The following is a 21,953-nucleotide window of genomic DNA, read 5'->3' as shown; positions in this document are numbered from 1 at the left end:
TCTTTACATAGTCTTTTAAAGATTTGGTCTCTTTAGTATTCATTCTATATATAGTATTCATTTCAATCGCAAGATCCCCTAGGAAATCCAATTAAATTTAAAGTACAAAGTTATTCACACAGCTTCCATGAATTCAGCAGATATTTAAACGCTGCAGCGTGTATTCTGTAAAAGTCTGTGCTGGACATTGAGGCCACTAAGCTGAGCAAGAGTTAATCCTTGTCTTCAAGAATAGATGAGGAGTTCCCGTCGTGGTGCAGTGGTTAACGAATCCGACTAGGAACCATGAGGTTGTGGGTTCGATCCCTGCCCTTGCTCAGTGGGTTGACGATCCGGCGTTGCCGTGAGCTGTGGTGTAGGTTGCAGACGCGGCTCGGATCCCACGTTGCTGTGGCTCTGGCATAGGCCGGTGGCTACATCTCCCATTCGACCCCTAGCCTGGGAACCTCCATAGCCGCTGGAGCAGCCCAAGAAATAGCAAAAAGACAAAAAAAAAAAAAGAATAGATGAGGAGTTCCCATCGTGGCACAGCGGAAACGAATCCTACTAGGAACCATGAGGTTGCGGGTTCGATCCCTGGCTTTGCTCCGGGGGTTAAGGATCCGGCATTGCCTACACCTCCAGTGTAGGTCACAGATGCGTCTCCGATATGGCGTGGCTGTGGCTGTGGTGTAGGCCGGCAGCTGTAGCTCCAATTGGACCCCTAGCCTGGGAACCTCTATATGCCCCAGTGTGGCCCTAAGAAGCCAAAAAAAGAAAAGAAAAGAAAAGGAAAGAAAGAGAGAGAGAGAGAGAGAAAGAGAGAGATGACTTAGAATAGTAAGAAAGAAAGAAAGAAAGAAAGAAAAGAAAGAAAGAAAGAAAGAAAGAAGAAAGAAATAGATGACTTAGAATAGTAAAAAATTCACAGTGGGAGTGTGAACTATGACCCGATATAAAACAGCAGGCCATTTCTTGTTCGGAGTGAGGCAACCTGTACACTATTGTTGTGTTTATTACTTGAGAGTTAGGGGTGATTTTCTTGTGTTTATTGCTTGAGAGTTAGGGATTCCAAAATCACCCCCACACTCTCTCAAGAGATTTGTTCACCATTGGAATTTATTACAGAAAACAAACAAATGAAAAACCAGGGTCATCCCAAGACCTGACCGCACTAGAGAGCTAAAGGAACCTATCAAACACTGTAAGAAACTTCACTTTGTGAAACCCTTTAAAAGTTATTTTTAATTTTAGAAAAGGCAAAAACAAAATATATTTTCTCCAAAAGCCATGCCATGTAGTCTGACGGGGACCCTCCCTCTGCTCCTGCTTTAAGAAGCCAGAGGGATCCGGTCAGGCTGGTGTCATGGTATGTGTCCTGTGTGGTGAAGGAGACATGTCTTCTCTTCTCTTTGGCACAACAAGGAGGTGACAGAATCATTAAATGAAATGTTTGCTAGTCCAAAAGTCAGGATGCTGCCCTTCGTCCCCCTGCCCTGGGCCCCAAGCCAGCTCAGATCAGAGAGCAGACATGGGACTTCTGAGCCCAGAGGCCTTGGTTCAGCCGCTCTGACCTGGGAGCTCCCAGGACAGTAAACCCAGGGCAGAGTCACCTGGGTGCAGAGACCCATCTGGAAAACCACATCTGACCGATTGTGGCTCAATTGGTCAGAGCAGTGGGGGTACCTCCCCCAACTCCCAATCCTGGGCCAATGAGGGTTTGTAGGCAGAGGGAGAGAAGAGCAGTGGAAACACTGACAAAGCCATACAGGGGACACACAGCTGGGGTGAGAGACACACAGCTGGGGCAGGGGTCCTCCAGAACTGGTGGTTCAGGCTCCTGGAGAGATCTTCCTGGGGTAGCAGTTGCGGCTAAGTCTCCAGGCAGGAAGCACGTGACCAGAATAGGAGGTATTTGCGGACACTAAGCACAAGAGGGACCTAAGGTGAGAAAGGACAGGACACACTGACTGAGGGCACCCCAAAGGAAGGCCAGCGTGAGGACACAGTCCAGCTCTGTGAGCCACCTCTGGGCCTGGGGAGCAGGGCCTGGGGATACGTTCACTTAGATAAGCAGGCAGCTCCAGAGCTCAGATAGCAGTGGTGCACAAGCTGCAGACACAAAGGGCCACCTCCCCCACCCCACCCTGAACTCAGCGCAGCTGTGGGGCCCAGAGGCCTGGGGGTTGGGCTGTGGCCTGGGGGTTGGGCTGTGGCCCAGGTGGCTCAGCTGAGGGAGCTGACCTGGCCACAGTGACTGGCTCGGCCTGGCAGGAAGTGGATGCTAGAGACCTGCAAACACCACTGTAGGTGCTTAGATGGAGCCGGAGAGTCTACCCGAGTGGAGAGTGTGGACAGAAGGGAGGCCCAGGTGCCATATGTTGTGTGTGGGTGGGCAGGAAAGGGTCTCTCTGGCCATGACACAGAGGATGAGCTGAAACTGGAAGCTCCTTAAAGGTGAGATCCACATGTTGTCATTTTTGTGTCCCTTGTACACAGCTGCATAAAGGGGAAACGTGAGGCCGCCCTTTCAGCTGGGTCAGGAGGAGGCAGTGGACACAGCAGCAAAGGTCCAGGAGAATGGCAGGGGCTCGGCTGGGGCCATCGTGGAGATTTGCCACCAAGAGAGGATGAGTTCGAGGAGTACAATCAACAGGATCTGGTTTCTGAATGGCCAGGAGGGTTGAGGTGGAAATGTCAGCAGACCTTTGAACTCAGATAACACGCAGGTTGCCAAAGAGGAGTCTGGAGAACATCAAAGGCGAGGGGTTGGGAAAAGGCAATGTGAAGTAATACAAAGTCTGAGAATAATAAATGTAAGTGCACATCCAATGTGGGTCCTAACAGTTATAGATAATAACTGCAATCAGGGCACACTTCCCACACTTAGGGACTTGAGCTGATGAATGCACAGGAATGACCAGCAAGTGACACATAAACTATGCTTCTGGCATACTTGAGGGCACTTGAAAGCATTCTAGCCATGGCTTCAGTGTTTAGAAACACAGTTGAAATTGTATTTATATCACTAGCCTGTTCTGTTGACACAGAGAAACTTCTCCTGAAGAAAGCTCAGCTTAGCTCGCCCACGTGAACAAGTTCATGAAGCCTGAGGATGACTGTCTAACATTTGATGGGCATGTTAATGAAGAAAATGCTCAGGGCTGCCAGAGGGTAAAACCTCAGTGATGGAGCTAGAGGTCCAAGAGATAAGAGAGAGATTTTTAGATGCTGCATTCCAAGGTTAAACATAGTATCCTTCTGCCTCTAAAAATGGGCTCTTTGTTCCTGGGATTATGTTTTCTTTAGTTTTGAATTTCATCTATTTCTTCTGCAGTTTGGTGCTTATCTAGTCCAAAGGAAAGGCTTGTAATCTGTAAATATTACAATTAGAAAGTACAGAGTAGAAATGGAAAAGCCTTATGCCAATGTGGGGGACCTTTCAGAAGCATTTGTGTCAGTGAGGCAAAGAACTTACTGAACTGGCAAGAGGACCAGAGCTTTCACTTGCCAAGTGTTTCCATAGTCCCCTCCACAACAGACACAGAGCTAATGCACACACACTGATTTGAGAGCTATGGGCCCACTGACCACTGTCCTCTCTAAAATCCCAACACCCTAGGAAGGTGGGATGCCTCATGGCTGTGCTGGTCTGGCCTTTCTTAAGATGTTCCCCCCAGCTGTCTGAGGGGAGGTTTTCATTGCCTGCGGAGAGGAGCAGAAGCAGAAACGAGATGGCAAGCTAGATGGGCTATCAGAGAACCCAGAGAGCTATAGAAACTCTAAAAACTCATTTGTAATTATTTTACCTTGGATGATGAGGAAAAGCAGGCAGATGTCACCTTGGATGTTGGGAAGCTTCCTGCAGAAGGAGCCTCACGGTGGTTGAAAGTGTGCTTGTTAACAGAGATTGGAATAAGTTCCTCAGTCTCTTGGTGGCTCTGTTTCCTCATCTGTAAACCAGGGATGTTTGCAGCCTCCTCTTCAAAACTTTCCCAGGAAGAAAGCAACGAGGGAGCAGAACTCAGAACATTCTGGGCTCCGCAAGTATCAACCAACAATCATTATTATTATTCTTCCTGGAAAGCAAAGTAAGAGTCGTACAGTCATGCGTGGTGTGCAACAGTCAGCATAGTGAGGTAAGAAAGCCTGTCTCACTATAATCATCTTATTTCACAACAATCATGCACTGTGCTAACAGCACTCAGGCTCTCTCACTCCCTCAACCAGTCTTGAAGGAGATAAGCCCCTGCGATGAGAGGAAGAGATGGGAGAGAAGCAGATTCTTCCCTACAGGTCAAGAGCAGAGGGGCTCCATAAAAATGGTTCAGATTCTCAGCTAACAGGGTGAAGCTCTGCCAGCCGCCTTCTGCTCTTGGTCCAGTAGAAAGCAAGATGCTTACAGGTCTTCCCTGGGGCCTGGAGAGGGGCTGGGACAGAAAGTGCCACTTCTTTCTTTGTTCGCAAAACTCAAATAAGTAGGTTTCCTGATTTTCTCTCAAGTGTTTAATGTAAGGAGCGCTCAATTTAGCCAAAATCCATGAGAAAAAAAAATTTTTTAAATCCATGGGGAAGGAAAAGTTGAAATTCAGTGTTTATAAATTACTCAGATTCCTGCCAAGTGGAATAGAAAAGGGAAGGGAAGCTGATCAAATCATTTATAGCAACACTGCCAATATATATACATACATATATATCCCTTCTTATCCAGTGTTGTCACTGCTGTGGCTCGGCTCACTGCTATGGCAAGGGTTAGGGTTAGGGTTAGGGTTAGGGTTAGGTTAGGGTTAGGGGTAGGTTAGGGTTAGGTCCAGGAACTTCTGCACACCGTGGGTGGGCCCCCCCACCCCCAAAAAATCTTGTTTGGAAGAAAACCTCTACCTCAGGCCATCTTTCCTGGGAGAAGTGCAGGGTCCGGGTATCTATGCATCTTCACTAGGATATTTGTTAAGTCAAGTACCTTGCCTCCTTTCCCTTCCTCACCTGATTTACTAAAATCACCATCACAGAATAAAAGGCTCTTGGCCTATAATTTTCCTTTCTTCTTTTGTGGTATCTTTGTTTGGATTTGGTATTAGGGTGATTGTGGCCTCATAGAATGAGTTTGGGAGGGTTCCTCCTCTGCATATTTTTTGGAGTAGTTTCAGAGGATAGGTGTTAACATGTCTCTAAATGTTTGATAGAATTCACCTGTGAAGCCATCTGGTCCTGGATTTTTGTTGGGAGTTTTTTAATCACAGTTTCAATCTCAGCCATGTGATCTGTCCAGTCATCTTTTCTAATTCCTCCTGATTTAGTCTTGGAAGATTGTATCTTTCTAGAATGTGTCCATTTCTTCTAGGTTGTCCATTTTATTGGCATAGATTGCTTGTACTAGTCTCTTACGATCCTTTGTATTTCTGTGATGTCCACTGTAACTTCTGTCCCCGGGAGCACTCAGCCGGCCCTATGAGGGTTCCCAGGGCCTGCAGGGTGCAGCTGGGCACCACCCACCTGTCTTCCTGCATGGGGGAGGGGGTGTCTCTCCCTGACCCAGGCTGTGTTAGCACCTTCCCTTATAACCGAATACTGTGGGATCCTCCCGGAGTTTGTTGTGGAGGAGCTTCTGTGTGTGTGCTGCAGGCAGGGGCAGACTGCAGCGGTACAGGAGGCTGGTGGAGCCACTAGGTGGGCAACCCCTCCTGGCATGAAGGGCACTGGCTCTACCTGGATGGAATCCTGCCTCTGCCTCTTACAAACTAAAACCCAAGAAAAGGAATTAACTGCCCCACATATTGGCTCATTCATCTATAAAATGATGGTCACTGTTGGGGGTTAATTGTCCCCCAAAAGGATATGTGAATGTGGCCTTATTTGGAAACAGTCTTTGCAGATGTGGTTAATATGTAAGTTAATAGAGGTCACACTGGCTCAGGGTGGGCCCTACCTCCTGTGACTGGTGTCCTTCTGACAAGAGGAGAGGACAAACAGACACAGGGAAGAGAAAGACACAGATTGGAGTCATGTGTCCACAAGCCAAGGACACCCCGGCTTGTCACAAGAAGAGGCAGGAAGCCTCCCCCACAAAGGGAGCCAGGCCCACTAATGCCCTGATTTGGGACCTCTGGCCCATGGACTGTGAAGGACTGGCTGTCTTGGGTACTTCATCCTAGCAGTGTTGTTACTTCATGTCACCGAGCTGGTCATGAGGATCAAATGCAGTGATAGAAGTAAAAGCAAAGTGTTAGGTATCCTCCCTTTTCTTCCCTCTTCCCCAGGGGCTGGGAGTATGAATACCTTTAGGAAGGGCTTTGATAAACTTGCTGTCACCTGAGAACTCAAGGTAAGAGTTACTGGGTGTTAGCTAATCTGATTTAAAATGCACAAACTACACAAAACTGTGGGCTCCTTCTCCCTGAGTCTCACCTTGCAGGAGAGATTTGAGGGCTGAGCTGTGACTAGATGCTTCCATTGGCCCAAGTCCCAGCCAGCTTGGCCTGGGAAGTTTGTAAAGAAGCCACTGAGCTGGTTGTCCTGCCCTGTGATGGCAGAGGGACCGGGGGCTGGTCCCCTCCCAGCATCCAGTGACAGGTCTGTAAAACAAGGGATACCAGCCAGATGATCTCCAAGTCCTCTTCAGCTCTGGCTTCTATGGCAGCAGGAATCCAAGATTTGGGGTCCAGGAACCCCAAAAGACTAGCCCCTGAGCTGGTGGTACCTCACAAGTTGTGCTGTTCCAACAAGAACATCTCAAAAATGTTCAAGAGTTGTCTCTGTTCTTTGCCAGGTTTTGAGAGAAAGTATCCAACTTATATTAAAATGCAAACACATCCAAATATAAAAGGTACTATTGGGAGCAAATTAATGTATCAGGGCAAAATGGTAATTTGCTACAACTGAGCAGTTAGATAACTTATAATGGTGAAAGTCTCCCCCAGAGAAAAATTCTCTCATGAACAAAAGTCATGACTATACAGACACTGAAATTCAGGCAGCAGGCAAATCCCTAAACACTGCGCCTTAGCTTTGTGGATCTCACGCACTGATGAGGGGAAAGAGTCCTTACGTGGAATTTTTATTAAGAAATAGAGAATACATCCAAATAAGTTGGAGTTTTAGATTTTTCTTTTTTTTTTTTCTTTTTTTTTGACGGGTGCCCCGTGGCATATGGAAGTTCCCAGGCTAGGGGTCAAATTGGAGCTACAGCTGCTGGCCCTACACCACAGCCAAAGCAACGCAGGATCTGAGCCATGTATATGATCTACACCACAGCTCATGGAAGTGCTGGATCCTTAACCCACTGAGCAAGGCCAGGGAGCGAACCCAGATCCTCATGGATATCAGTCAGATTCATTTCTGCTGTATGACAATGGGAATTCCTCAACTTATCTTAAAATGTAATTTAATAGTTGAATTTAAAAAAAAAACATGTTTTCACAAATGATAGGATTTTTTTCTTTCTCATGCCTGTATAATATTATATGTACACACACACACACACACACACACACACCACATTTTCTTTATCCATTCATCCAATGACAAACACTTAGGTTGTTTCCATATCATGGCTGTTCTGAATAATACAGCAATGAGCATGGAGTGCAGATAACTCTTCCATATTCTGTTTCCATTCCCTTTTGGGTATAAACCCAGAAGTGGAACGTCCCGATGATACAGCAGTTCTATTTTTTAAGTTTTTGAGGAAACTACATACTGTTTTCCATAGTGACGGCACCAATTTACAACCCATCAACAGTGTACCAGGACTCCCTTTTCCTCACACCCTCTTTTTTTTTTTTTTTTGTCTTTTTGTCTTTTAGAGCCACACCCAAGGCATATGGAGGTTCCCAGGCTAGGGGTCTAATCAGAGCTGTTGCTGCCAGCCTAGGCTGGAGCCACAGCAATGGCAGATCTGAGCCACGTCTGCAACCTACACCACAGCTCACAGCAACACCAGATCCTTAACCTACTGAGCGAGGCCAGGGATCGAACCGCAACCTCATGGTTCCTAGTCAGATTCATTTCCACTACACCATCGTGGGAACTGCTCCTTACACTCTCATTGACACTCCTCTCTCTTTTCTTTGATGGTAGCTATCCTTCTAGGTGTGAGGTGATGTCTCATTGTGGTTTTGATTTGCATTTCCCTGATGGCTAGTGATGTTCCTTTTCATGTACCTGTTGGTGACAACATGAATGGATTTTGAGGACATTATACTAAGGGAAGTCAGGGAAAGGCTAATACTACATGGTGTCACATATCTGTGGAATTTTTTTTAGGTCAAACTCATAGAAATAGCAGAAAAGTGGTTCAGGGGCTGAGGGTTGAGGGAAATAGGGAGAGGCTGGTAAAAGGGTACATTTTTAGGCATAAGACGAATAGCGTCTGAGGGTCAGAGGGCCAACATGCTGACTACAGTAGACAACATTGTGCTATATAATCAACATTTGCTAAGAACTTAGAACTTAATTGTTCTTACAGACACAAGATAAACACATGAGGTGGTGGTTACGTATATATATGATATACAACATATATGTATGTATATGTATATCAAATCACCCAATGTACCCTTTAAATATCTTACAATTTTATATTTTCATTTAGACCACTATGAAGCTGGGATTTTTTAAACTTACGTTTTAAAAATGTGTGTAAATTAAGAAGGATGCTGTTACACTAAGAAATGTGCTTGGGAGGGTTACAAGCTGCACAGACTCTAGAAAAAAGAACCCTGGGAAGTGGGACGTGGTCAGCTTGTGTGCTGCAGACCTGAGAACCAGGGTTATCAGAAGACCTGCCACAGGACAAGCATCCCCTCTGTTGCCCAGATCCCTTCTCTTCTGCATCTGCTCACCTTCCATGTGCTACCAGGTTTCTCAGGTCAGACACAGGACACATGCCTGTCTGGATGCTGTTCAGGAGTAAAACTGACACCATGTGGAATGATTCCATCTTGCGCAGGCCAAGCTTATAAGCATCAGATGTCAGACACTAGCTCAAGCAAGTTTAGGCCTGGGAGAAACTGAATAGTGCCTGGAGTCCAGGCTTGAACAGCCAGATGTTAGGGAGGTCGCAGATGTGGTGGGGCCTCAGGGTTACATGGGCCTGGCTCGGCAGCACCAGAAACCTTCTCTCTGCACTCTGGCTGGGTTTGCTCTCAGAACACCTACCTCCTTCCTTCCTTCTCTGCCCAGAATCAGCCAGAATGCCCAGCCTCCCCACCCAGTCCACAGCCTCCAAACTCAGGGACCAGCTCTCCTAGAAGCCCTGGGAGACAGCCATCCCAGGAACACTACCTCTGGTCTCAGTGGGAGCCCATCGACTCCGCCAGAGCCACATGGTTGGAACCAGAATCGCAGGGAGAAGGGGAACCATCCCCCAAGTAAATGGCAAGTTGGGGGTGAGGATGGGAAAGAGGGGGCATGGTCCTCACCTTGCAATGTACAGACATCCATCACATGGGTATCCAAACGTGACCAGGAAGTAAGCTGATCTGGGGTGTTTATTTTCTTTGAGACAACTTTCTGAGGTCAGACATAGAAAACTCAGTTTTTTATACCTTTTTCATTAGGAGAACTCTAGGTTGAAACCAGCTATTCAGAAACATCTCTCCTTCAATAGCCATTCAAGGCACACCTAGCATATTTCAGGGCTTACAACTGGGTGCTGAGGATCCATTGATCAGAAGACCTGGTCCTTCTTGAGAGCCGTCTTACACTGCCACTGAGTGACCTGGCCCTTTAGAACCTCAGTTTCTTCATCAGAACAACTGAGATAATTAACATCCACATTCCCCACTGTAACAAGGAGACATATACATAGCATAGTACTTACCACTCTCTAAGACATCCATGATCAGTTATGTTCTATTAACTGTTTGATGGTAAACATGTATTACTCTAATTTATTTTCATTTTGGAAATCCAAATATGGCAAGTATTATTTACCTTCAGTTTTCCACAATGTTAAATTTATAATGATAATAATTGTAATAAATTCAAATTACAGATGAGACACAATGAAGGAGTTTCAGTTATCCAATTAAATTAGTTAACAATTCATCAAAAATATAATATCACAGTTATTATGAATAATTAGAGGCCTACAGAATTAACAGCAGGACAAGAAGAATTAAGTCCTTGAAAATGAAGTTAAAGAAAGAAGAGCTTTAAAATAAAATTATAAATATTTTCAGGTTTTTTAATGTGAATAACGTCACTCAAGTATAAGAAATTCTCTATGAGATGCAATGAAGTAGACCTTGATCTTATCAATGTTATTTTTTAGATGAAACTTAATAAGAGGTCATTCATTGGTCACAGTCTTTAGGTTTTAAGAGCACTTTTGAACTTCTGGAGACTAAAAGCTGCCATGCTTAGGTGGCCTGGGAATGAGTCACTCACTTTTTCTCTAAGCCGTGAGATTAGTAAAAATCTTGTCTTTCATTGGCTATGACTGAGCACCCAGGAATCCCTTCCAGAAAAATTTATTGTATAACAGTGATTGGGATGGGAGCAGGAGAAAAAGCACAGTAGCAGTTCACACAGACATTGACACCAGGGGATTATCAGCAGGAGTCAAATTGTGGGACATTTAGTTTTTCCTTTCCAAAGAGCAGATGTTTTAAGATCTTGAGGATTGTCAACCAAAAATAAATTGGTATGGAAGCATGAGGAAGGGCACCTATCAGAAAAACTATACCCTTTGTGTGATATGGGAATATTACTTCTAAGTCCATGATACATAATCAAAAGAGGGCAGCATGTCAATCAAATGGCAGAAATTAAAAAGCCTGGAAAAGACAAGGCCCATCAGTTTGGTTCAGTAAACAGTGAACAGTGAAACAGTCCCTATTCATGTCTGCTCAGTTCCACTGAGTGCCAGAAGCAAAAGCAGAGTAAGAAAATGAGTGCCCACATTTGATAATAAAAATGTTGAGTGTTTAATAATCATTTTACTAAGGTTCTTGTAAACATCGGTAAGGTGATATAATCTTACTATGCTGCAAGCACTCAGAATTAAAGATCTTCATAGGAGAGACACAGTGAAGTAACAGAATTACCAAATGTTTAATTTGAACCGGCATCTGCTGTGTAATTCATGTTTCTTCTGAAAATGCAGTTATATGTCAAAATAACCAGACATAGCTCTGTAAGACATGATATATAAAAGAAATCCTGTTTTTAGATGTGCATATATAATAACAGTCTCATTATTTCAGTCTTGGCCAGTATTCCAGATTTAGAATATTTTCCGCTCTCAGAATAGAGCATGTATTGATATGCGAGCTACATCTCAATAAAGCTGTTAAAAAAATACATCATGTACTGTATTTAAAATATACACACCAACAAAAATTGCAGATAAAGCATGTATACCTTCAAGGAATGTTCTCTAAATGATGGTTCATTGTTTAGATTTCATCAATCTGAACATGCTAAAATTCTGACACAGAACTCATGCCAAGATAAACATCACCTTACTACCAAAACCCTGATAAGAGCTAACATTTATCGAACACTTGTTAAATACCACGCAATGCTCCAAACACTACTGGAACTAACTCATTGACTTCTCACAATGACTGTAAGATGGAGGCTCCATCACTTTTTCTTGAAAAAGTGATTTTTTTTCTGTGAAAGAGGAAACTCAGACACAAAGCGTTTATAAAATCACCGATGGTCACCCCACTGGTAAGGGACAAAGCCTGCGTCTGAACTCAGGCCGCATGGCTCCAAGTGTAAACACTTAAATCAGGTCTGGGCTAATACAGCCCAAGGACCATGCCGAGCACCCACTGTTACCCAGCCAGAGCCCACCTGGAGTCGAGGCCTCTCAGTGGCCCTCTGGCCATATCCCCACAACAAGTGTGCTTTTCCAAAGCTCCACAAAAGATACCACAGGAAGGCACTGAATTGAAAGTCACTATAAGGGCCCCTGGAATAAAGCAACTGTTTAAAAAAAAAAAAAAAATTAGGTTCAGCCCAGAGGGCAGCTAGGACACCTCCCAACACCACCATTGCCAACATCCTACGGTCCAGGAACTCCACGCACTTCCTTCCAGGGTTGACTCGGGTCACAGTCCCCTCTAGGAGTGAATGTGGACCAGGCCCTCCCAGGCAGTGTGGGGCAAGGCAAGGCTTTGCAACTGGCAAGTGACCAGGTGCTGAGCTGGCTCCACCAGAGGCTGGCCAAGCCCTCGGGCTGCCAGCTGGATCATCCATGCCAAACGCTCCCCTTGGACCATGAGCCTGCAGGATGGAAGTGGGGCTGCTCCCTTTCTTTCCTGGACCCTAGGAGGGAATTCTGGATGTTTCTCTGTGCATTCAGGCCTCCCTACAGGCTGGAGAGACCCACATGATCTTGCTGGGTGTATTATGGTTCATGATACAAAAGCTATTCAGAAATGGGCTGAAAACATCCTAGAGATGTTACTCAGGTGTCCCCGCAAGATACACCAATGTTTAGCAGGTAGAGGCATCCCTAAGGCCTAAGCCTACCTCTAAATCGTTATGTAAACACATGAATCAGTAAAAGTGCCTGCCTTCTCCTCCACTTCTGCTTTAAACACCTGCTGCTGCTAATTACTAATTAACCTAATTACTGCTTTCTTTTTTGCATTCACATATTTTCAAGCTAAGATTTCTTCACAGTTTACCTAATGTCAACCCTTCCCCCCAGGTGATCAAAACATGGCATTATTGCACCTTCAAACCTTCTCAGTTGCCAAAAAGGTAGATAAAGCTGAAAATACTGCTTCATTAAAGTTACAAAGGAGCAATGAAAAAACTTTATAAAACTGGAGTTTCAAAAAACATTAAATGCTTTTGTAATCTTAGTCTTCCAAACAGAAACCACTGCACTGATAATTCAGGAGCTGCATGTACTACAAGGACAGCAAAAAACCAACTCAGGACAGCAGAACTTAATAAGAAGCATGTCTTTTGCCACTTCAACAGACTGTGTTTAAAATGTACATACCCACATACCCCAAAAAGCAAAGGCCCTCTTCTGAATTTACTTCTGATCTGAAAGTTTAATTTAGTAAAGCTCTATTCTCTTTATTAAGAATAATGCATGAGTAAATGAATATTTAACTTATGAGTACTCTTTGGCCATTAAATTGATCTCTAGTATCTTAACCAAGCAGTGGGCAAAATGAAAAAGAAGACAAATTTCAAAAAGTATTATGGTTCTTGCTGCAAAACCTATTCAAGAAATAATTTTTAAAAACCATAACTAACTTGGATTGATTTTCATTTGATTAAATTTGGGATAAAATACAGGATGCCCTGCTTAATTGGGACTGCTCCTCACACTGGCCACCAGATGGACAGGAGGCTGCAAGGGCATGGAGGTGCGTGCATGGGAGCCTTGTCCCAGGAATGGAGAATGTGATAAGATGAAATATTTTTAAATATTCAAAAGCTGAGTTTCTACATCAAGAAGTGATTATATCTCACAGACCACATTCATTCTATTGTCCTTTATGATCTTTTCAGAAATATGCATTCAAAGCCAGTCTTTACTCGGAGTTCCCATCGTGGCGCAGTGGTTAACGAATCCGACTAGGAACATTGAGGTTTCAGGTTTGATCCCTGGCCTTGCTCAGTGGGTTAAGGATCTGGCATTGTCGTGAGCTGTGGTGTAGATTGCAGATGCAGCTCGGATCCCATGTTGCTGTGGCTCTGGCGTAGGCCGGCGGCTACAGCTCTGATTCGACCCCTAGCCTGGAAACCTCCACATGCCGCGAGAGCAGACCTAGAAAAGGCCAAAAAGACAAAAACAAACAAAAAAAGCCAGTCTTTACTAATAAGGAGGGATAGGTATCAAAGATTTATCTAGAACAATTTTTTTTTTTTTTTTTTTTTTTTTTTTTTGCTTTTTAGGGCCACACCTGCAGCATATAGAAGTTTCCAGGCTAGGGGTCAAATCGGAGCTGCAGCTCCTGGCCTACACCACAGCCACAACAACTTGGAATCTGAGCTGCATCTGCAACCTACACCAGAGCTCACAACAATACCAGATCCTTAACCCACTGAGCAAAGCCAGGGATTGAACCCATATCCTCCTGGATACCACTTGAGTTCGTTACTGCTGAGCCAAAACGGGAACTCCATAAAACAATTTGCTTTCTTCTTTTCTCTCAATCTGATTTATTTAAATCATATTATGTGTCCAAACCAAAACATTTGGAGTTCTGACATATATGACAATGGGAGCATTGAATGATTCCTGTCCAGCTTTCAATTTTACTGGACTTGAGATGGTCTGGTCTATAGGATGTCTCTGGCATTGGGGTCTGAAGACCTGGGTTTGACCTTCCTTGCACATTTAATTAGCTCTGTGGTCTTTTCTTTCTCAATTGTAGAATGAAGTTGTAATACCATTGCACTGGCCAGGATGGGTTCAGGAGGACAGCAGCCTAGTAAGGATGGATGACTGAGGGTATCAATGCAGGTGGATGTACTAAGCAGGTAATGGAACTCCAGCCACACAGGGGTCAGGAAGGCAAAACAGAGCACGCAAGGTAAGGGATGGAAGGACAAAGGATAGGGCGGTAGAGTGACTGCAGGCCTTGCCAGCAGAATTAGGGCCACAGTGACGGACAGAGCAAGGTCAGTACACCCTGCTTCTCTCCTCCCACTGAGCTAAGTCTGATCAGCAGCCTCGGGATCTGAGAAAAGAGTAAGTGTTCTTGTAATGCAGAGCAGCAGGAGGACAGGTGATGGAAGTGACAGCAAATGGGCAAGGACCAGCCCCATTACTTGTTTAATGCCTTAGAGCCAATTCTCTCTGCCACCCACATGTAACTCACAGCACATTGTGAGGAAGCCATCCTTCATACAAATGAAGATGTCCCCATCCCCTGCAAGGGAAGGAGACATAAAGACCTCCCTCAGCAGGTCCACAGAAGACCCTTGTGGTCTAGGGACTGACTGATTAACCATGCAGTTAAGAACCCATCCAATCACAGGAAACATTAAGATAAAACCACAAAGTATGTGGGAAAGGCAACTGTCTGAGCCAGAGTTAATGCAGTCAATCCTTTGTCCCAGGTCCATGTTTGTAAATTGGTCTACTCACTACAAGTTTTTCGTGGCCCCCAAATCAGTGCCCACAGAGCACCCATGGTCCTTCATGGATGGAAGCAGAACGTGACTTCTCAGCTGAAGTAGGAAAGGGGACGCTCTGCCCTCTTGTTCCAGTTCTCACATTGGAAACACGAGTCTTTTTTTTTTTTTTTTTTTTTTTTTTTTTTGGTCTTTTTTCTTTTTAGGGCCGCACCTTCAGCATGTGGAGGTTCCCAGGCTAGGGGTCCAATCAGAGCTGTAGCCATTGGCCTATGCCACAGCCACAGCAACACTGGATCCTTAACCCACTGAGCAAGGTCAGGGATCAAACCCTCAACTTCATGGTTCCTAGTTGGATTCATTTCCGCTGTGCCATGACAGGAACTCCATCACATGTCCTTTTTTCTGCTCTCATCAGTGCCATGTTTTGTGCATACAGGGGCTTTTTAAAATGATTTTTATTTTTTCCATTATAGTTGATTTACCATGTTTTGTCAATTTCCACGATACAGCAAAGTGACTCAGGAATACAAATATATAGATTGTTTTTCTCACATTATCCTCCAGCATGTTCCACAAGTGACTAGACATAGTTCCCTGTGCTATACAGTAAGATCTCATTGCTTATCCACTCCAAATGCAATAGTTTCCATCTATATAACTCCAGACTCCCAAACCATCCCACCCCCTTCCCCTTGGCAACCACAAATCTGTTCTCCAAGTTCATGAGTTTCTTTTCTGTGGAAAGGTTCATTTGTGCTATATATTAGATTCCAAATATAAGTGATAACATATGGTACTTGGATTTCTCTTTCTGACTTATTTCACTCAGTATGAGAGTCTCCAGTTCCATCCATGTTGCTGCAAATGGCATTATTTTGTTCTTTTTTATGGTGGAGTAGTATTCCATTTTGTACATATACCACATCTTCCTAATCCATTCATTTGTCGATGGACATTTAGGTTGTTTCCATACCTTGGCTATTGTGAATACTGCTGCAGTGAACATACGGGTGCATGTATCTTTTTTAATGAAAGTTTTATCCAGATATATGCCCAAAAGTGGGATTTCTGGGTCATATGGTAGATGTACATACAGTTTTCTAAGGTGCCTCCATATTGTTTTCCATAGTGGTTGTACCAATTTACATTCCTGCCAACAGTGAAGAAGGGTTCCCTTTTCTCTATACCCTCTCCAGCATTTGTTACTTACTGACTTGTTAATGATGGCCATTCTGACAGGTGTGAGATGGTACTTCATTGTAGTTTTGATTTGCATTTCTCTAATAATTAGTAATATTGAGCATTTTTTTTTATGTGCTTGTTGGCTATCTGTATATCTTCTTTGGAGAAATGTCTATTCAGGCCTTTGCCCATTTGTCAATTGGGTTGTTGGCTTTTTTGCTGTTGAGTTGTATAAGTAGTTTGTATACTTTAGAGATTAAGCCCTTGTCAGTTGCATCATTTGAAATTATTTTCTCCCATTCCATAGATTGTCTCTCTTTTTTTTTTTTTTATGGTTTCCTTTGCTGTGCAAAACTTGTCAGTTTGATTAGGTCCCATTGGTTTATTTTTGCTTTTATTTCTGTTGCTTTGGGAGAATGACCTAAGAAAACATTTGTAAGGTTAATGTCAGAGAATGTTTTGCCTATGTTCTCGTCTAGGAATTTGATAGTATCTTGTCTTACATTTAAGTCTTTAACCCATTTTGAGTTTATTTTTGTGCACGGTGTGACGGTATGTTCCCATTTCATCGATTTACATGAGGCTGTCCGGTTTTCCCAGCATCACTTGCTGAAAAGACTATATTTTCCCCATTTTATATTCTTGCCTTCTTTATCAAAAATTAATTGACTGTAGGTGTCTGGGTTTATTTCTGGGTCCATTGATCTGTATGACTCTTTTGGTACCAGCAGCACACTGTCTTGATTGCTATAGCTTTGTAATATTGCCTGAAGTCTGGAAGAGTTATACCTCCTGCTTGGTTTTTGTTCCTCAGGATTGCTTTGGCAATTTTGGTTCTTTTGTGGTTCCATATAAATATTTGGACTGTTCATTGTAGTTCTGTGAAAAATGTCATGGGTAATTTGATAGGGATTATATTGAATCTGTAGATTGTTTTGCACAGTATGGCCATTTTTACAATATTAATTCTTCCAAATCAGGAGCATGGATTTCTTTGAATTCTCTTTAATTTCCTTGATGAATGTTTTATAGTTCTCAGCATATAAGACTTTCATCTCTTTGGTCAGGTTTATTCCCAGGTTTTAATTTTTTTAGTGCAATTTTAAAAGGTATTTTATTTTTATATTCCTGTTCTAATATTTCACTGTTAGTATACAGAAATGCAACAGATTTCTGAATGTTAATCTTATATCCTGCTACTTTGCTGAATTCATTGATCAGTTCAAGTAGTTTTTGTTTGGAGTGCTTAGGATTTTCTATATATAGGATTGTGTCATGTGCATATAGTGACAATTTTACCTCTTCTCTTCCTATTTGGATGACTTTTATTTCTTTTGTTTGTCTGATTGCTGTGGCTAGGACTTCCAATACTATGTTGAATAAAAATGGTAAAAGTGGGCATCCTTGTCTTGTTCCAGATTTTAGTGGGCAGGCTTTCAGCTTTTCTCCATTGAGTATTATATTTGCTGTGGGTTTGTCATAAATGGCTTTTATTATGTTAAGGTATGTTCCCTCTCTACCCACTTTGGTAAGAGTTTTGATCATGTATGGATGTTGGACTTTGTGAAATGCTTTTTCTGCATCTACTGAGATGATCATGTGGTTTTCGACTTTTGTTAATGTGGTGTACGTACGAGGTTGATTGATTTGCAAGTGTTGAACCACCCTTGTGAATCTGGGATGAATCCCACTTTGGTTGTGGTATATGATCTTTTTTGTATGTTGTTGGATTTGGTTGGCTAAAATTTTGTTGAGAATTTTTGTGCCTATATTCATCAAATTATTGGCCTATAATTTTATTTTTTGTTGGTATCATTGTCTGGTTTTGGTATTAGGGTGATGGTCTTTGGGTATGTCTTTGGAAGTGTTCCTTCTTCTTCAACCTTTTGGAAAAGTTTAAGAAGGATGGGTATAAGTTCTTTGTATGTATGGTAGAATTCATCTGTGAAGCCATCTGGTCCTGGACTTTGTAGGGAGTATTTTTATTACACATTCAATTTCATTTCTATTGATGGGTCTGTTCAATTGATCCATTTCTTCTTGATTCAGTTTTGGTAGGCTGTAAGTCTCTAGAAAGTTGTTCATTTCTTCTAGGTTGTCAAATTTGTTGGCATATATTTGTTCATAGTATTCTCTTCCAGTTTTTTGTATTTCTACAGTATCCATTGAGATTTCTCCTTTTTTCATTTCTTATTTTGTTTATTTGGGTTTTTTCCCTCCTCTTCTTGGTGAGTCTGGCCAGAGAGTTGTCACTTTTGTTTACCCTTTCAAAGAATCAGCTCTTGCTTTTCTTGATTTTTTCTACTGTTTTTTGAGTCTCTATTTTATTGATTTCCTCTCTGATCTTTATGATTTCCTTCCTCTGCCGACTTAAGGTTTTTTTGTTCTTCTTTTTCTAATTCATTTAGGTGGTGGGTTAAGTTCTCAATTCGAGATTTTTCTTGTTTTTTGAAGAAGGCCTTTATCACTATGAACTTCCTTCTAAGCACTGCTTTTGTGGCATCCCATAGATTTTAAGTAGTTGTGTCTTCATTATCATTTGTCTCAAGGTATTTTTTAAATTTCCTTTTTGATCTCCTCGTTGACCTCTTGGTTTTTTAGTAGCATGTTGTTTAATTTCTCATTTCTTTTCCTGTGGTTGATTTCTAGTTTCATGCCATTGTGGTCAGAGAAGATACTTGAAATAATTTCTTTCTTTTTTTTTTTTTTTTGTCTTTTTTTTTTTGCCTTTTCTAGGGCCGCTCCCATGGCATATGGAGGTTCCCAGGCTAGGGGTCTAATCCAAGCCGTACCTGCCAGCCTATGCCACAGCCACAGCAACGCAGGATCTGAACCGCATCTGCGACCTACACGACAGCTCACAGCAACGCTGGATCCTTAACCCACTGAGCAAGGCCAGGGATCGAATCCACAATCTCATGATTCCTAGTCAGATTTGTTAACCACTGAGTCATGACGGGAACTCCTGAAATAATTTCTATACTCAAATTTGTTGAGCTTAGTTTTGTGCCCCAGTATGTGGTCAATCCTTGAGAATGTTCCATATGCACTTGAAAATAATGTATATTCTGATTTTTTTTGGATTGTCCTGAAAATGTCAATTAAGTAACTTTTCTATTGTGTCATTTAAGATTTCTGTTGCTTTACTGATTTTCTGTCTAAAGGATCTGTCCATTGATGTGAATGGGGTGTTAAAGTCTCTTACTATTATTGCATTCCCATCAATTCCTCCTTTTATGTGTGTTAGTATTTGTTGTATGTATCTGGGTACTCCTATATTAGGGGCATATATATTGACAATTGTAATATCCTCTTCTTAAACGAATCTTTTTATCATTAAATAGTGTCCTTCTTTGTCCTTCTATATGGCCTTCATTTTGTCTGATATGAGTATTTCAACTCCTGCCTTCCTGTCTTTTCCATTGGCATAAATTATCTATTCCAATCCCCTCATTTTCCATTTATATGTGTCCTTTGCTCTAAGGTGAATCTCTTGTAGACAGCATATTGTAGGCTCTTGCTTTTTTATCCAATCTGCCACTTATGTCTTTTGATTGCAGCATTCAGTCCATTGCCATTTAAGGTAATTATTGATAAATATGTATTTATTGCCATTTTAAACCTTGTTTTCCCATTGATTCTATGTTCTTTCTTTGTTTCTTTCTTTGGTTGGATGATTTCCATTTATTTTATGCTTGAGTACTTTTCTTTTTAGTTTTTGTGAATGTAATGTTTGGTTTTGTTTTGTGGCTGCCCTGTTTTTCGAATAATGTTAACCCCTTTCTCTATCTGCTTGCTTTAGCCTGATAATCATATAGGCTCAAACACATTATTCAAAAAAATAGTCTAGATTTCCATACTTTCCTTCCCTATATTCTATGATTTTGAAATCCTTTTTTAACATTTTCATGTTTTGTTCTTTAGCTATTCCTTGTGTTTATTGTCACTTTTACAATAGGGTTTTTTTTTTTTTTTCTTTTAGATCTGTTTACTGACTTACTTAAGTCATTGCTTTCCAATTTTGATTTCCTCCATCCTATTTCTTCTTAATTCTTATTTATTTAGAGAGGCTCTTTTAGTATTTCTTTTAGAATAGGTTTAGTATTGCCGTACTCTTTTAGTTTTTGTTTCTTAAAGAAATTCTTTATTTCTCCTTTTATTTTAAATGATATTCTTGCTGGCTAGAGTATTCTAGGCTGCAAATTTTTCCCTTTTATAACTTTGAATATATCTTGGCACTCTTTTCTGACTGTAGTGTTTCTGTAGAGAAATCAGCTGAAAGCCTTATGGTGATTCCCTTATAATTAACACTTTGTTTTTCTCTTGCTGCCTTTAGAATCCTCTCTTTAACTTTTGCCATTTTTATTATAATATGTCTTGGTGTGGGCCTGTTTGGATTCAACTTGTTTGGGATCCTCTGTGCTTCCTGTATCTTGATATCAGTTTCCTTTAGATTTGGAAAGTTTTTGGATATAATTTCTTCAAATATATTTTCAATCCCCTTTTGTTTTTCTTCTCTTTCTGGAATACCTATTATGCTTAGATTGGCCCACTTTATATTATCCCATAGATCTCTTATATTGCTTTCATGTTCTTTCATGTTCTGTTTGCTGTCCTGATTGGGTGATTTCTATTATTCTATTTTCCAAGTCACTAAGTAATTCCTCTGCATTATTCATTCTGCTCTTTAGTGCCTTTAACTCAGATCATGTCTCTGCAAATGAATTTTCTAATTTTTCTTGGTTCTTCCTTATGTTTTCTAGTTCCTTTCTAAAGTAATGTTCAGTACTGTTTATATCCACTCTTAATTCCTTCATATTCACACTTAATTCTTTTAGTATTTTCACTGTCTCCCTTTTGAACTTAATGTCTGCTAGCCTGCAGAGGTCTGTTTCATTGTTTGCTGCTTCAGTTGAATTCTCCTGTTCTTTTAACTGAGAATGGCTCCTGAGCTTCTCCATTTTGCTTATATTTTTCTTTTTCTGTGAGTTTATGGAAACCAACTACTGTAGTCTTGGAGGACTATTTCTATTCAAGAGCACCCCTTTGTACTTTGTGAGGGGTTACTATTTATTTTTGGCATGGGAGTTTGGATATTTGCTGTCTCTTTCTTAGGTGTGAGAAGGTTGTTATTCCCAGGGTGCTGAATGTGCTTTCAGGGAGAAGGAGACAATAGGTAGGGCTAGTAGTCAGTACCTGGTTGCTGGGTTCTTGACAGTAGCAAGGACCTGCAGGAAGGTGGTGCAGGCTACTCCTAGTTGCAGGGCCCTGGGAAGTGGTAATGAGTCTCAGGCAGATTTAGGCAGTGCCCAGAGCATTTGTCAGTGGCAGTGACAGGGTGTTCGAGCTCCCAGGAGAGTGAGAGCAACAACAGGTGGTGTTTGGTCACAATGCCCTCTTTGTGGTGCCCTCTGAGGTGATTGGGGCTGCAAGTGGTGCCTGTTTATGGACTCCTAGTGGTGGCAGGCCACTCCCACCTCTGGAGGCAGAGATAATTATGGTGGTTGGCCCCTGTTTCTGTAGACCATGCAAGAAGCACCTGGTCCTGCTTAGCCCATGCGGGAGGTGCTGTACAGGCTGCTTCTAGTTGCAGGGTCCTGGGAAGTGACAGTGATCAAGAATGTGTTGGCACTGCCTGGAGTGTTTGGCATTGGCAGCAGCAGGCAGGTGTTTTCCCAGGGGAGTGGGAGCATCAACATGTGGTGCTCAGTTGCAGTGCCCTCTTTTTT

At 42.3% G+C, this 21,953-nt stretch overlaps 1 long non-coding RNA gene across 3 annotated transcripts in view; it reads right to left on the bottom strand.

The window, feature by feature from the left end:
- Positions 1-1,080: 1,080 nt before the first annotated feature.
- Positions 1,081-21,953, bottom strand: part of LOC146406822 (uncharacterized) — a 38,000-nt gene continuing 17,127 nt past the window's right edge. For all 3 annotated transcript variants that reach the window (XR_014815747.1, XR_014815750.1, XR_014815752.1), the window contains 2 exons: positions 3,789-4,058; positions 1,081-2,724 (listed from right to left, as the gene is read on the bottom strand). This is a non-coding gene — a long non-coding RNA (uncharacterized LOC146406822). The remainder of the gene's footprint in view (positions 2,725-3,788; positions 4,059-21,953) is intronic.

Source organism: Sus scrofa, chromosome 1 (genome assembly GCF_054392235.1).
Source record: "Sus scrofa isolate SSC_HxYL_T2T_F1_AM1 chromosome 1, Sscrofa_HxYL_maternal_Yorkshire_Landrace_v2.0, whole genome shotgun sequence".
Lineage (NCBI taxonomy): Eukaryota > Metazoa > Chordata > Mammalia > Artiodactyla > Suidae > Sus > Sus scrofa.
The sequence above is the reverse complement of the archived record's forward strand: the minus strand, read 5'-3'. Positions and strand labels throughout refer to the sequence as shown.